This window comes from Lissotriton helveticus, chromosome 2_1 (assembly GCF_964261635.1).
Source record: "Lissotriton helveticus chromosome 2_1, aLisHel1.1, whole genome shotgun sequence".
In the NCBI taxonomy this organism is placed as follows: domain Eukaryota; kingdom Metazoa; phylum Chordata; class Amphibia; order Caudata; family Salamandridae; genus Lissotriton; species Lissotriton helveticus.
In genome coordinates this window covers 651,163,217-651,181,204 of record NC_136059.1, presented here as the reverse complement: position 1 = coordinate 651,181,204, position 17,988 = coordinate 651,163,217, and positions in this window count along the sequence as shown.

Below are 17,988 nucleotides of genomic sequence, written 5' to 3'. Positions count from 1 at the left end.
AGGTCTTGTGCACACATCACCAGTAATGAAACACAGGCCTTGGCACACCCCAGACATCACCAGTGCTGAAACACAGGCCTTGTGCACATCCAGGCATCACCAGAAATGAAACACACACTTTGTACACACCCCAGACATCACCATAAATGAAACACACACCCTGTGCACACCCCAGACATCACCAGAAATGAAACACAGACCTTGTGCAACACATCACCAGTAATGAAACACACACCTTGTGCACACCCCAGACATCACCAGAAATGAAATGCAGGCTTTGTGCACACTTCACCAGTAATGAAACACAGGCCTTGGTGCACCCCAGATATCACCAGAGCTGAACCACAGGCCTTGTGCACACCCCAGACATCACCATAAATGAAACACACACCCTGTGCACACCCCAGACATCACCAGAAATTAAACACAGGCCTTGTGCACAATCTAGACATTGCCAGAAATGAAACACACATCTTGTGCACACCCCAGACATCACCAGAAATGAAACACACACTTTGTGCACACCACAGACATCACCAGAAATGAAACACAGGCCTTGTGCACACATCACCAGTAATGAAACACACACCTTGTAGACACCCCAGACATCACCAGAAATGAAACACACACTTTGTGCACACCACAAACATCACCAGAAATGAAACACAGGCCTTGTGCACGCACCACCAGTAATGAAACATAGACCTTGCACACACACCAGACATCACCAGAAATAAGACACAGTCCTTGTGCACACATCACCAGGAATGAAACACACACCCCAGCCATCACCAGAAATGAAACACACACTTTGTGCACGCCACAGACATCACCAGAAATGAAACACAGGCCTTGTGCACACATCACCAGTAATGAAACACACACCGTGTAGACGCCCCAGACATCACCAGAAATGAAACACATGCTTTGTGCACACCCCAGACATCACCAGAAATTCAACACAGACCTTGTGCACACCCCAGACCTCACCAGAAATGAAGCGTACACCTTGTGCACACCCCAGACATGACCAGAAATAAAACACACACCTTGTGCATACCACAGACAATACCAGAAATGAAACACAGACCTTGTGCACACACCAGATATCACCAGAAATGAAACACAGGCCTTGTGCACAACCCAGACATCACCAGAAATGAAACACAGACCTTGAGCACACCCCAGATATCACCAGAAATGAAACACAGGCCTTGTGCAACCCCCATGTCTGTTGTATGGTCCCAAGTCATATGACACCGTCAGTTAGTCTCCTGTCCCTAGTCTAATCAATGCCGGGCTTCACCCTGCTGCCCCATCCCATCCAAATAAAATAGAATTTGTACATTTATTTACAGAGGAGGTGGAGCATATCATGATGCCATCATTGTCACTGTCCCAGTAAACAAGACACTGCAGACCCAGGAAGGGGGTGGGGGCGGCCTGAAGAAAGAACAGCCCCTTCCATATCTTTCAACTTAAAGAAGAAAACACATTTCAAGCCATCCAATATGTTGGAATCCATAATTTGAGGAATTGTGTATTCCTCCTGAAAAAGGGAAATTTTGAATTCAAGATCCCCAGTGAGAGAGAGAGTGAGTGAGGGGCTTTAATGCACGGCTGAATTTCTTTACCTTGTGTGGCAAATTGGCTCTGATGAAGACTCTGTAACCCTCAGAGGTCCCCCACCCCCACCCTTGTTCCAGGCCTGGCCCGGCTCTGACTGAAGAGAAACAATGTAAGTTGATACTTTGTTTCTCTTCAGTCAGCCGGAGGTGCTCAGAGCAGGCTGCACACACAGCTGCTGCTGTAGAGCCTGTCTCTCTCACAGCTCTCTGCAGATGAGCTGAGGGGGCCCCCTTCATGTGATGGACACCGGGGGCCACCCGCACCGCGGGGGCTGCAGGGGTGTTTGTTATGCCCCTGTCTCTAGTTCCCATACTTTGAAACCACCCAGATCGTTAGAGCATTTTAATGTGTCCATGCTGACTTTACTTCTCTTCTTACCCCGCAATGTGGTAGTCAGTATTTGCCTACATTTTGTAAGCACTCTGTGTAGTATAGGGAACATACTACACTGAAAAAGGTACAGATAGCGATGGAGAGCACCAGCATCTTCAGTATAGCTATCCTGCCAGCTATCGACAATAGTACATTTCATCAGTGATCCACATCCTTCTATATATCAGCTAACACATGTAATGAGCTTAACAACCATTTGTTTTGCTCACACATTATCTTTACATGTAGATATTTCAAGCAGTCCACATTCTATGGTGTATCTGTATGCATCAATTTAGATTGTGGCACTCGTTGCAACCGTCTCTATGGGCTTACTGTGGACATTTGTTTGTTCAACCTTTATCCCGTCTGCATGCCAAACAATTCCTGCTCCATCATAAAAATCCCAAGAGACATTCTAGGGAGGTTGTCTGTGTATAGGGACACTACTTGTCCATATCTTAATTTTCCAGGGGCCCATTACTGTCTCAGTCTACACACCAATGGTTCTATTGACAGGGTGAACAGCAGGAGTGACAGGGGGCATCCCTGCCTGGTGCCTCTCTCTAGGTCTAAATCTTCTGATACATAATGATTGGTTGTTACCCTGGCTAGTGGCTTTGTGTATAAAAGTAAAATCATTTTTAGAAACTGTTGGCCAAAGTTCATGGTTTTTAATACTGCAAATAAATATTTCCCACCTACCATACCTAAAGCTATCTTGGTGTCTAATGACACCAAAGCTAGGTCCTCCATCTTATCCACCTCACCGATTATACTGGAGAGTCATTCAATGTTAAGTGCAGTGCACCTGCCTGGTATAAAAAACAAATTGGCTTGTTTGCACCATGTTCTTAATATCACCGTTTAACGCTTTGGTACTATTTTGTTCCGAATTTTATAGTTAGGGGTTAACATTGACAGCAGTTCTTTGTCTGCTGTGTTCTTCAGAACATTAGCTCTTTGGTCATATTCCTATTGCTGTGGTGTGACCCCTAGCTGAGTCAGGTCTGCAGACATACAAGCCTTTTTTCTCGGCTTGTAATCTCGCTATCAAGTGTTTTCTTTTTGTTGGCCATGCTGTCCATTATAGCTTCTCTCATAGCGTGTGTATATGTATTCTGTTTGTGAAAAGGCAGTCGACAACTGCCAGGGGAGTATGAGGCCCCTGTACTGCGTATACATATATTTGAGCTTAAACGGAGAGTGATCCGAGAGGACTCTAGTGGCATATGTCATATCCTGAATTTTGTAAAATGTAGTCAAATCTAGAGTATGTGTTTAATGATCTAGCATATTGTGGAAACACTTGATAATGAGCATATTGACCCATCCAGACATCGATCAGATCAAAGGTTGTCACCAGTCACTGTCATGAGCTTTTCAACTTTTGCTTGTATGTCGTCCATTGTGGCATTCTGTCAATATTAATATCCAGGATACAATTAAGTTCTCCCATCCATATCATTGGTGTCCCTAAGTATCATTTTACTCTTTGACCTAACGTTGGAAATAATTCTGCATTGTCTAAGTTCGTAGATTACATGCCTATCAATATAAAGTCATGTACATTTAATTTACCACCCACCATGATGAATTGCCCCTCTAATTACTTGCAGTTGAGGTTACCATACATGGGGAGCAAGGGGCTCACCCAAGAACCCTCAGAGAGCGGTGAAGAAGCCTCGAGGTACCCAACTTGGAACCAACAACCAAGCAGAAATAGAGACTTGAACAGGAGCCGCAGCTGCAACCCCAGTGAAGGCTCTGGTCCGTGTGGCCCGAAAAGGAAGTTTGGGCTGAGTGGAGTGAGGGCAGAGACAAATCTGAACAGCGGCATACAAGTAAGCAACAGCAAGAAGCTGTGATGAAAATTCCCTGTGGAGCATGACACTGACCCTGCCTGCTCCATACAAATCACAGCGTAGAGAGGAAAAAAGAAGAGTGGGTGTCAATCATCTGAACTGAGCGGAAGCGAGTGTGGCAACAGCGTCGCCATGGGGCCGAATTAGACAAGCGAGCGGAACTACATGGGAGGCTGCGCAGGGCCTGCAATCACTCGCAATACACAACGGAGCCAGACAATACGTACAGAAACTATCTTACAGCTGAGCTCTCACAGAATCTACACAGGAGGCCTTAGGGAAGTGGCCAAACAAGGACACTGCTGTGACTGTGGGCTGTCGTCGGTCTTAGACCCTGATACTAGTGGCTTATCATAGCCCCATCTATATTTGAAGATGGGTCATCTGTACTAACTATTAATACTTTGTCATTAGTGGCCCATTTTGGCCTCATCTACATTGGAAGACTGTCGATCTACTTAGATTTCCAATAATTTGTACTTCACTTGCCCACGTCGATTTAGATATTTGCATCATTGGACTTTTGGTTCTATCAATAATTTTATTCGCCCTGATGAAGTTCCCATATTTGGAACGAAACATGTTGGCTGTTGTCCTATTTTTAACACTTAAAGAAGAATAAAGAAGGATACTGAAATATAATACACTGGCTAATCTTTGACTTCATTCCTGGTGCTGCCTCCACGCATGTTTTTGAACTTTTGTCTCTGGATTTCCAGTGGAACCCAACCGCAGCAGGTCTCGGAGGCTATTGGCACAGGACTTGACACTTTTTCGGGACTGAAAGATTGAGGTGCTCGACATTTAGTCAGCTGTGGTGTCTTAGCTTACCTTTCAAATATAGGCTAAGGCCAAAGAAGGCTATCCAATTAGCGCCACCACCACTATATCCACCCAGCCATAGGTGTGACCACTTAAAGGCATAGGAACGACAACCAAAGTGCTAACACCACCAAATGCTCCACCTGAAGATAGTGAAACAACACAGTACTGTTGGAGCAAGCAAAAATCCTAAGGAGAAGTGAACCTAACAACTTCGAGGGAGCACTGCGAACTGTCGACAGCTGCCAGGAGCGTATGAGGACCCTGTACTGCTGATAAATATTTTTTAACTTAAACAGAGAGTGATCCAAGAGGACTCTAGTGGTATAGGTCATATTCTGAATTTTGTAAAATGTAGTCAAATCTAGAGTATGTGTTTAATGCGAGAACACTTGACAATGAGCATTTTGACCCATCTAGACAGCGGTGCAGAAGCCTCGAGGTACCTGACTTGGAACCAACAACCAAGCGGAGATAGAGACGTGAACAGGAGCCACAGCTGAAACCCCAGTGAAGGCTCCGGTCCATGTGGCCCGAAAAAAATAGATTGGGCTGAGTGGGAACGAGGGCAGAGATAACACTAAACAGCGGCGTACGAGTGAGCGGCAGCAAGAAGCTGTGATGAAAGTTCCCAGCGCAGTCTGACACAGAGCCTGCCTGCTCCGTACATATCACAGCATAGAGGAAAAAAGAAGAGTGGGCGTCAGTCATCTGAACCGAGCAGAGGTGAGTGCGGCAACAGTGTTGCCGTGGGGCCGAATTAGACAAGCGAGCGGAACTGAATGGGAGGCTGCAACATAAGGATAATGAGAACTCAGTAGCACCACCACTGATCTTATGGAGGCCTTCAAAACAGCAATCAGAGGACAGGCCCTCTCCCTAATAGTAGGCTACAAAAACAACAAAAGTGATAGAGGAACTCGAAAAAAATATACGAGACCTTGAAACCAAACAGCCAAACAACCCACTGATACTATCCCACATAGGCACAATATTAAAAAGGAAGACTACAAAGAACACATATGGGAAGTGGCTACTGTAAAACAATCAGTGACACGCCATAAAATATATTAATTAGGAGACAAGGCAAGCAAACTGCTAGCTTGGATAGACAGGTGTAAGTGCAGAGATAGATGGGTCACTATGCTCCACTCAGAGACCTGCAGTGCACTGCGGACACATTTGTGAAATATGTTACCCAGGTCTACACCTCAGCGGCTGCAACCACATCTGCAGACTCCGCAGAATTTTTAAAAGATATTCGCCTCCCAACACTCAACCCCGAAGAATTGACACACCTAGAAAGCAGTTGAGGAAATAGTCTCAGCTATCAGTAGTATACAATGGAGGAAAACAATGGGCCCCAATGGTATCCCAATTGAACTTAACAAAACAACGGCCTCACGGCTAGCACCATATCTCCTGAAAATGTACCTTGCGAGTGTTGCGGTAGGGGAGCTCCCAGAAGACCAGTGACTAGCAATTATAGTTACTATCCTTAAACCAGGTAAACTGGCAGAAGACCGCACCTCATACTTCCCCATTTCCTTGCTCAATGCAGAAACCAAAATACATGCTAAAGTCTTAGCAGGCAGACTATTACGTCACATCAACAAATTGGTACATCCTGACCAATGCGGCTTCAGGCCCTGGAGAAACACTGTGCTCAATCTGCGTCGATTGCAAGGAGTGATGGGGAGAAAAGACACCATTCGAACAGAAGCAATAGTCCTCTCCGTATGGCTTTTGATACGATCGAATGGCCCTATTCATTGGCGGTCCTGGAACGTATGGGGTTCGGCCCCAAATTCAAGGCCTGGGTCTGCCTCTTGTATATAAAACACCTGGTTCAGGTAGTGGTAAATGGGCGATGCTTGGCCGCCTTTCCCCTTGGAAGGGGGACACAGCAGGGCTGCCCCCCTATTGCAGCACTTATTTGCCCTAGTCCTTGAGCCACTTGCGGCATGGGTAAGGGGTGACCCTCTAATCCGGGGACTCTGATTGACTGAAGAGTGGGAGGACCGCATATCCTTATATTCAGATGACATATTATTACACACTGCAACTCCACATCACTCCGATTGCTAGAATAATGAACATATAATTTCAAATAGTGCCACACATAGAGGCGTATTATTGGGCATCGCAATTAATTTTTATAAACAACTGGCTACATAGACCCTACAATGAACCTGCCTACCAAATGGACAGATTTCCTTTAGAGGAGGGGGGCTTCTTATGTGTTTTATATGCGACACCGGGAAGGGACAAACACACAGGGCACACAACGCAAACGGTCCAACTTTGGAATCAAGTGCATAAGAGGTTGGGTTGGAACAACACAATAACACTGGCTAATCCGCTTTGGGAAACTGAGAAACTGGGCCTAGTTGCTAGATGCCCTGGATTTAACAAATGGGATCTCATAGCTGTCTCCAGAGTGGGCATCCTTTGGTCCAAGGGAGGGGTTGTCCCATTCGCAGATCTACAACATGAGTATAACCTTGCTGTGACTTAAGCCTTCCTAAATCTACAGATTAGACATGCCCTAATGACAGGTATAGCATCGGGGAGTACACTACATGAAGCCTCCCCACTTGACGAAAGATTACTCACAGACTATATGGATCGGCGAGCGATCTCCATGACCTATCAAAAATGTATAAATAACTCGACAGATCCAATGCAACACCTACATGAACGATGGCAGAGAGACATTGGAGAACTGGAGGATACGGACTGGCAGGAAGCTCTTGGGTTCCCTCTGGAAGTGGCTATAACCTGAAGACTGAGACTAATACAACTCAAAGTGCTGCACAGAGCTTACCTCACCAGAGACACACTTGTTAAAATGGGAAGAATCGACTCCCCAATATGCATGCGCCAATGCGGACACACAGGACGGTTTTACGACATCTTATGGGAATGCCCCAAGATTACGACCTACTGGGAAACAATCATGAACACAATAGCACAAGTTAGTGGGCCCCAACTGTGACCTAGCCAGAATGATGCCTTCTTAACATATAGAAGGCGACTGATCTAAGTTGGAAATGTCAAATCTGGGTAACTCTGTGTATAGTAATCATTAAACGAAACATAGACAACTTTCGGGGGGCACAGACCTCCACAACCCTGATGGAATGGAATAAAGACATGTTCTGGACCATGGTAGCTGAAAGAGCTGTATATGGAAGTAGGGGTTGCCTGCAGAAATGGGAACTGGTGTGGGGGGATGAAACACTCATAGGGTAGGAATCTCCACCTCCCATTCCCGTAATCCTATAGTGACAGCGACAGAGAGGACCCATCCAGAAAGCCCTACTGCTCGACCATGGGATGGGACATCAGACAATGTGGGATAAATTGTATAATACCCAATTTATAGAATTGACTGTACGTTGTATACTTAGCTTTATAAACGTCTAAATGAATGTTTGTCTAATTGCACAATAAAAAAGATTTATATAAAAAAAGTCACTCCGGCATGTAAATAGCAACATTAGCATCCAAGTCCCTGTTACTAGGCCCAAGCATACAGAGTAAAAGTATCTCTTAACCACTAGGATAGTGCCATTTGTGCCAATAGTTGTGATATTTACTAGCAAAACAAACTGAATAAACTGAACTTTAAAAAAAAAAAGCAATCTTATGTGCAGGATGATCCAGCACTTAGCCTGGGCATTGCTATTGGGCACTTGCTAGCTTGGATCCCTGTGCGAGGTGCGTGGGGAAGGCTGTGACTTATTGCTGTCAGATATGAGTCATCGTGGGTGTCCTCGCCTTCGGCCAAGTTATATATTGCTGTATTGCTTGTTTCCCGTGTCGTTCTATGGTGCAACAATCCTGGCTCTTGTTTTGCCATCCAGCATGCCCAACCAGTCCCAGGCCAGTGTAAGCTCCGTGAAGAAATGTGATATGTTGCCTCAAAGCACTTTTAAATTAGCCAGGAATTACATCATGCATCTGAAGTTGTTGAATGAGGCATCTTCAAAGGAGCGTCTAATTTACTACACCCTCAAAGTGTAATCTAAAAATGTCATTACATCCACACTCTCCATTCTGATCACTTTCCATTATACAGCTCTTGCAGGAGCACGTCTCTGTTTCTATTAAATGAGAAGACAAACTATATAACAGTTCTCAGGGGTGCCCCTGGAGGCGAAGGTTACACTTGCATTCTATGAGCTCTCACACTGGAGAAGTAGTTTGGCAGTCCCTTTGGTTTTAGGTCCATGGTAATCCATTCCTCAAGGCACTTCTTCTCATTCCTTTCTGGAAGTCGTACCCATATGAGATAACATTATTGCAGTTGGGCTTGTGGATGTACGTTTTTGCTCGAAACTAGATATAATTTTCAGGCCCAGCAAACTGCATTTTGCTGTTTTTTACCTTCCTGGCGTGTCCCAGTTGTAAAGCTGTAATAACACATTACTCTGTTAAACTGTAGAAATTTATGGTATCCCACTTAGTGCAAGTTTTCTTTGTGTCTGCCGCTCTTTAAATGTGATCCGCAGCATCCTCTAAAGTGTAGAAACATACAGCATGCGTGTAGTGACCCAACATATAGCAGGCAGAAGCATTTCATATCATTATGGTATGGAAAGACTCACCACTGTCCATGTCTGGGGACAGTCACTCAACTATCTATTTTCCCACTCGTCTACTCAACTGTTGACTTATTCTCACATTCACTAATCTACACAAACACACACACATACAAACCAATCAATAAAGGAACATATTTACCTATAAAATAGCTAGACATGTTGCCTTTGTCAGTGCTTCTGGATTCATAAAGTCAGTTGTGCACTTGCAAGCATTTGTCTGTAAAGTCACTAAAATACGGTTAATGGTTGGCCATTTTAAATTACACTTACAACAGTCTTAGCGGATAAGTCACTGAGTCACAAGCCACTAGTAAAATCATTCTTCATTCAGGAGAAAGGTGTCAGCAGAGAGGTCAGTCTGTTTCAAACCACTATTACACTGAGTCACCACCCTAGAAAGAGGTCTTAGTGAACAAAGGGATTTATTGCAAATTACTGCAAGACTCATTCATCACAAAGGAGAGAGGTCTAAGCAAAGTGGTCAGTATGTTGTAAAACACAACTTTACTCACTGTGGAGTGAAGTCTCAATGAACAGCTTAGACTGTGGCAAAGCACTACCGTACACATACATCTGCAGGTAATATATGCCAGCATAGAGGCTAGTTCACTCATAGATAGTATAACTGCTTTAGAAACTATATTATAATTCAGATTATATATCTTAGAAATACTAATACTCATTAGTAGTACGGAATGAATAGTAATTTAACTTATGCAGTAGCCCAGTATATATCTTTCAGTGTCAAAAAAGGTTTATGAAACACTCACACTCACTGTATGATGTCATCAGTGATATCATTTGAGATAACATCAGTGATATCTCTGACCATGTCATGAGTGATGTAATTTGTGAGGTCATAAGCAATGCATTCCAGGGGGACGTAAGTTATAGCTAGCTCAGGTAACTATATCTGCTGAATTTCTATGGCTTTGTTTGTTTAAAATCTGAGCCTAACTATAACATCCATGTAACCTTTGTTTTCCTCAGTGAATTTTTATGGATCTTTAATGCTAGTTCCTAACTACAATGTACCTGTGAATTTCAACAATTTCTTTAATAAAAAATGTACTACAGTTTGACCCATAAGTTCAATTTACTAATATACATTTTCACAAGTTTATAAATACATATTGTTCACATATTCATTCTTATATATTCTAAAACTGAAAATTAAAAAAAATAAGATGAGTTAACTCATGTAGTCTTTCTATAAATTCAATGCACCAAATATTTCTTTCTTTTTTATTCACTGCATGGATCCGTGGATCCGTTCCTAACCAAAACTACCCATTCAATATTAAAATAGTAACTAATTTACTGCAAACATATGCTATTGCAATTTCTATAAGTGTATCACTGCCTGTATGTGTGTATGTCAGTGGGTGGGTGTGTGAGTGGTTGTGTGGGTGTGTAAGTGGATATGTGAGTGGGTGCACGAGGGTCTGTGTGGTTCTGTGAGTGAGAGTGGGTTTCAGGGTTTATGAGTAGGTGTGTGAGTGGCTGTATGGGTCTGTGAGTGGTGTGTGAGTGGTTTGTCTAAGTCTGTGAGTAGGTGTGTGAGTGGTTGTGTGAGTGGGTGTGTGAGTAGCTGTGTGGGTCTGTGAGTGGGTGGTAAGTGGTTATGTGTGCCTGTGTGGGGGTTTGTGAGTGACTGTTTGGGTATGTGAGTATGTGTGTGAGTGTTTGTGTGGGTGTATGTGTGGGTCTGTGAGTGGTTTTTGTAGGTCTGTGAATGTGCATGAATAGCAGTATGGGTGTGTGAGTGGGTCTGTGAGTGTGTGAGTGTGTGAGTGGCTATGTGGGTCTGTCAGTGGTTGTGTGAGTGGCTTTGTGAGTCTGTGAATGGGTGTGTAAGTGGCTGTTGGGGTGCGTAAGTGGGTGTGGGTTGTTTTGTGGGTGTCTAAGTGGTTGTGTGAGTGGGTGTGTGAATGGCTCAGTGGGTCTGTGAATGGGTGTGTGTGGTTTTGTGTTTTTGTGAGAGGGTGTGTGAGTGGCTGTATGGGTTTGTTAGTGGGAGTCTGAGTGGTTGTGTGGGTGCATGAGTGTGTGAGTCAGTGTGTGAATAGGAGTGTGGGTCTGTTAGGGAGTGTATGTGTATTTTTATTGGGGTCTGGAGCCACAGATCTGCAGCGGAGCATAAGGCTTAGGACAATTTCTTGCTGATGAGGGGTCCCTCACAGACCCTCCATCAGTCCCATGGGGTCAGGGTACCTCTATCCTGACACCTTCTATTACTTGTAATTTTTATTTTCCCTTTTGAAACTGAGCCCTGATGCACAAAATGACAGCTGCAACTTTCCTCTCGGGTTGCAGCCAGCCAATCACGGCATTGCTGTTAGCGCATAGATCTGCGGATCCATCAAGGTGGATCCACATCTCTAGATATACATAAATCTTTTTACTTTAATAACTCCAAAATTACTAAACAGATTTACACCTAATAACAAATAGCGCTCTTTCTGGACAAAATGTATCTTTCTGCCGAATTTGGTGTAATTCCGTTTAGTGGTTCAGGTGTCTAAAATCCCTTTGGGAAATAGCAAGGGGATAACGAGTTTTGGGACCATCCTTTTTCTCTGCCCCAACTTGACGGATCACCCCGAAACGTTCCATACAGCATTTGAAGTGACTAGATAATTTGTTATGAAAATTGGATTGGTCAAACATCACAAAAGTTATTAGCAAAACAAAAAACACTCTTTCTATGGAAACTAGGTTCTAACTTTAAGTACCTACTGACAACTGCCAGTAGTTAATATATACACACACCATTTAAAAAAAAGTTAACATTTTAAACAATTTAATAAATAAATATTAATTAATTTCACTAATATACAAAATAGTAAAACTATTAGAAACTCAAAAGGTACATTTACTATAAATAATATAAATATTCAAAAAGTTCAGTTTAAGCAATGGTAGGAAAAGTGTTGGATGTTGGAAGAGTCATATTTACTGTTCCCCCTCCATTCTAAGCCACAGTAGGGAAAGCGTTGGACTTTGGATGGGTTAGATTTACTATTCCTACTCTAGTCTAAGCAAAAGTAGGGCAAGTGTTTGACTTCAAAAGAATTTCATATATAAATAGTCCTATAAATTTAGAAAAAATTTAAACACTAGACATCATTACTAAATTACAGTATAAATATATATATAGATATAGATATATATATATATATATATATCTATATATATATATATCAGTTCAAAAGATTGCCCTCAAGAAGACGCCGCACATGTGACGTTAAAAGCCATTAATTTGGAAACGGAAGCAGAGTCAGCATACCACCATGACTTGAATCAAAATTTGCCGTTTACCAGACGCGTTTCGGACATCTGTTGTGTCCTTGATCACAGGCTGGGCAATAAATGGGAACAACAGTCTCCGTGTGGGCCACCTTAATAAACACTACCCAAGTCCCGCCCCAGTGGGCGTCGGCACACTTGGCTCCTGGTCCTCGTAGTCCCACCAAATACTGGAACCCCAGTGGGTGCTGTTGCTGAAATCCAATGTCTCTTACCCGAGTGGGTGAGTCATGTGTGGAATTGCTGCTTCTGCTTCCCTTGAACCCTGCCAATAATGACCGCCACATTCCCTTAACCACGAGCGTGAAAGGGAATGTGGCGGTCATTATTGGCAGAGTGGGGGTGGGGGCGGGACTTGGGTAGTGTTTATTAAGGTGGCCCACACCGAGACTGTTGTTCCCATTTATTGCCCAGCCTGTGATCAAGGACACAACAGATGTCCGAAACGCGTCTGGTAAACGGCAAATTTTGATTCAAGTCATGGTGGTATGCTGACTCTGCTGCCGTCTCCAAATAAAGCGCTTTTAACGTCACATGTGCGGCGTCTTCTTGAGGGCAATCTTTTGAACTGATGTTGAGCGGCCAGTCCAGCCGCGAAGGCGCCCTGCTGCTAGAGAATGGCAGCTACTACGCTCGTAAACACGAGCGTGAAAGGGAATGTGGCGGTCATTATTGGCAGAGTTCAAGGGAAGCAGAAGCAGCAATTCCACACTTGGACTCACCCACTGGGGTAAGAGACATTGGATTTCAGCAACAGCACCCACTGGGGTTCCGGTATTTGGTGGGACTACCAGGACCAAGAGGCAAGTGTGCCGACGACCACTGGGGCGGGACTTGGGTAGTGTTTATTAAGGTGGCCCACACCGAGACTGTTGTTCCCATTTATTGCCCAGCCTGTGATCAAGGACACAACGGATGTCCGAAACGCGTCTGGTAAACGGCAAATTTTGATTCAAGTCATGGTGGTATGCTGACTCTGCTGATGTCTCCAAATAAAGGGCTTTTAACGTCACATGTGCGGCGTCTTCTCGAGGGCAATCTTTTGAACTGATGTTGAGCGGCCAGTCCAGCCGCGAAGGCGCCCCGCTGCAAGAGAATGGTGGCTCCTACGCTCGTAACCATGAGCGTGAAAGGGAATGTGGCGGTCATTATTGGCAGAGTTCAAGGGAAGCAGAAGCAGCAATTCCACACATGGACTCACCCACTGGGGTAAGAGACATTGGATTTCAGCAACAGCACCCACTGGGGTTCCGGTATTTGGTGGGACTACGAGGACCAAGAGCCAAGTGTGCCGACGCCCACTGGGGCGGGACTTGGGTAGTGTTTATTAAGGTGGCCCATACCGAGACAGTTGTTCCCATTTATTTCCCAGCCTGTGATCAAGGACACAACGGATGTCCGAAACGCGTCTGGTAAACGGCAAATTTTGATTCAAGTCATGGTGGTATGCTGACTCTGCTGCCATCTCCAAATAAAGGGCTTTTAACGTCACATGTTCGGCGTCTTCTTGAGGGCAATCTTTTGAACTGATATATATATATATATACAGCCGCGGGCCGTGGAGGGAGTTACGGTGGGGCAGGGAGGCGGGGAGGGGGAGGGGCGGGGTGGAGGGTGCTAAAAACAGGCATATGGATCATTGCAGGTAAGTACACAATTTAATTAATAAAAAGAAATTCGTAGCGCGCACTGCATGGCAAAAAGCAATGCTGTGCGCGCTACGAATTTCGTTTTATTAATTAAATTGTGTACTTACCTGCAATGATCTATATCCCTGTTTTTAGCACCCTCCACCCTGCCCCTCCCCCTCTCCACCTCCCTGCCCCACCGTAACTCCCTCCACGGCCCGCGACTGTATATATATATACTGTTTTAAAAAATGTAATGTATGAATTAAAAAAGAAAGGAGAAAATAAAATTGCATATATCAATATCAACTTCCCTTACAAAAAAAATAATGAAATAAATACTAATTTATTTAATTCCAGTTAATATATACGAAATAATTAAAATGTACTTAAACATATTATTGCACAAACAACATGTCACAAGCACTTACCATTAAAAAAATTCTATATATTTACCAAAATAATACATATACAAATTATACATAATGAATTACAAATTAATGAAGTACATATGCGTAACAATTATTGTAAAATATTACATATTTATGTTCTTCCCAACCAGTTCACATAACAAAAAAACAGAGCATTAAAAATACTTTCACAATATACATAAAATACATTATTGGAAAATTCATAACATAGTAAAACAACTTACCAATCATTAATAAATAAAATTATTTACATATTTAATAATCAAACAATAATTAACTATAGAAAATAACAAACAGAGTAACCTGTGACCAAAGTGTAAATGTATTAAATCAGTTTTAAACCATTAACATGGTTAACAATCAATGAAATAATTAATTAACTATTAAAATCTAATTAACAAAAGTTTTTAATTATTTAGTACTTAATTAACTTTCCACACTACACTGCTACAACCCAACAACCCACTAATAAAATATAACATACTATTATTAATCATTGAAGAGATAAATTTTTAATTCAAAATATATCCCTTACAGAATTACATAAAAATAATAATCAATAAAAACAATTTGACATTAAACTATAAATATGTCAAATTTAAATAACCTGCTACCTTATTCCCCTATAAACCCAAAAACAATTATACCAAGACTACTAGCACATTATATTGATACAATAACTGAAACACATTAAATTCATTAAAATAATATTTTTTACAACTATATTAGAAAAAATCAATATTAAAAACAATTATATTCTTGAAAACTGTATTATTTATCAAAAAAAGATATTCTTGATAACTTGATTTCAGTTTTCCTATATTTTTAACTCGATATTTTGTCCAAACACTCCTCTACCCACCCCAAAACCCTAAATTCTATGGCAGGACAGGAGGCTCAGATTATGCTTTCTCGATTTCTTTACTACAAACAGCAGCCAATAGGAACATAGTAAAGAAAAACAGGAACTACAACTCCCATGAGCCCTTAGGCAACCATAGAGACTATAAGCTATATAAGGCACCATAGAGGACAACACTTCCTCTTTCTTTGCTGCTTCGCAGCCAGTTAAGTGCATTTACTGTTACTTCTTACTTACATTTACTGTTTTGCATTTTGTACTAGACTTATGTCCTTAATGGGTTTACTTACGCGCTGTTGTGCCGTTTTGCCCGCTATTGCGCATTAACATTGCCGTTTGCGTGCGTTATTATTCTGTCGGTTTCTTCTGTTGCCGCTTGTCTTTTGAGAGCGCGTGTTCGCCTCTCCGGTACTGCGGGCGCTCTGTGCCCGTGTGTCCTTTGTGTGTGTGGAGCGGGACGGGGCTCGGGAGCTCGCGCACACTTGTCGCGCGTCGCTTCCCTTCCGGACAGCCAGGCACGCCTTCGCGCATGCGCGTTGGCTTTGTTATTCTCCGTGTGTATCGCGGAGCCCTGACACGCTCTGAGGCAGCGTTGCTTTGTCGCCTCCGCCCATTGCCTGCCGGAGAGCCCCACAGGACGCCTTTTTCCCTCTGCTAGGGTTCTGGGCTGGATAATCATTATAGGCGTTGCCTAGGGTGACTTTTTGCAAGCCAGTCCCTCCACTTTCAATTTTCTAGTACTTTTGGTCGAGTTTGCACTCTGCCTGTTGGCTTGCTTGGGGTTGTCACCCCCCCCTGACTGGGTCGCTTGGTCATTGCCTTGACCCCTAATTGGCTTATTGATTTGTGGGCTTCTTGCACCTTGGTGTTTTTCTTGCTTGTCCTTCCTTGCACCATGGCTGATTATGATGATGCTGAGGGCTATTCTTATGATGAAGAGCCCGAGGAGGCCTTTGAGTACGACTTGGTTGAGGCCCTTGACCAAGGGGTCAGACATTCCGTTAATACTGCGTTGGTTCACGCAATTGGTCCTCTGAAGCGCCATTTGACGGATTACGCTCAGCAACAGGGCTGGATTCCGTCCTCTTCTGCCAAGCACTCCTCTAAGTCTCCTAAAAACCCTCATACATCGGATTTTTTGAAATTAGCTCATTCCTTGTCTTCCCCTTCTGTGTCCAAGAGGTCCCATGCTCCTTCCCCGGAAGCTGAGGACACTTCATCCTCTTCCTCCTCTGGTCCCTCTGGTCTTCCACCTGCTAAGCGACCTCGCAAAGAACATTTTGTTGATGCCTCCTCCCATCCCCCCGTCCTGACATTTGAACCGTCGGATATCATCCATCCCAATTCCAAAGTTTGGTCCCCTGCGCCGGAGGTTGCTGATTACATTCAATCTCACATCCGGAATTCCTTTGATCAGGAGGTACGCTCCCGGTTGCGTTCTGAGTGCCCTCGGCCAGAGTTGGCAGATAATTTGGCTGACACGCCGGATGTCGATCCCACTATCTTAACTTATCTCAAGAAGTTCACCAAAGACCCCAAAAAGGGAATTGATAGGTCTTGGCGCCTGTGTCAGGATAAACTCCTTGACATTCTTGGTCCCCTAACCAAAATCCTGGATTTGGGTTACCATGCGCAGGGGTCGGCGTCTGGCATTGATCCGGATGAACTCATTGGTTGGGCCCAACGGGCTATATGTTTCCTAGGAAACGCAAACTGTGCCCTGTCCTCCGAACGGCGTCGGTCTATTCTTTTGAAGATGGACCCCCGGTTGTCGGAATTGGCCACTTCTGAGTCTGGTCCCTTGGCCCAAGGTCTCCTGTTTGGACAACCATTTTTGAAGGAATTAACACAGTTTGTAGCCACCTTTAGTGGCCTCGACAGAGCGCAGTCTTCCTTGCGCAGGGCATTCCGCCCGGTTTTTGCCAGGGCCGGACGTTCTGGGGGACGTTCGTTCGGCCGTGGTTCTGGCCAGCAGCGTGGCCAGCAGTCCCACCAAGGCGGAGGCGGACAGCGTCATCAGCAGCAGTCCTCCTACTCCGGATCTAAGGCGACCTTCTACCCCTCCCGCAAAGGTCGTGGTCAAGGCAACAAGGGAGGCTACGGTGGAAACTACGGTGGAAACCAGGGTGGTCGACAAGATTTCTCCTCAACAGGTGAGCCTGATTCCTTACAAGAGTGTTGTTCTGGGGGGCAGGGTGCAATTTTTTCTACAGAATTGGCGCGCGATCTCCAACGATGCATGGATTTTGCAGACAGTTCAAGGATATCAGATCGAATTTTACCACCCACCCTTTCAAGGTCCCGTCCCTTTACCCCTTGTTTTTTCCCAACGCGATCAGGAAGTGATCTCCGCGGAAATAGATTCACTTCTTCTCAAAGGGGCCATTGTGCGCACGACCCTGCATCCACAGGGGTTCGTCAGCAATGTGTTTCTGGTGGAGAAGAAAGGGGGAGGGTCTC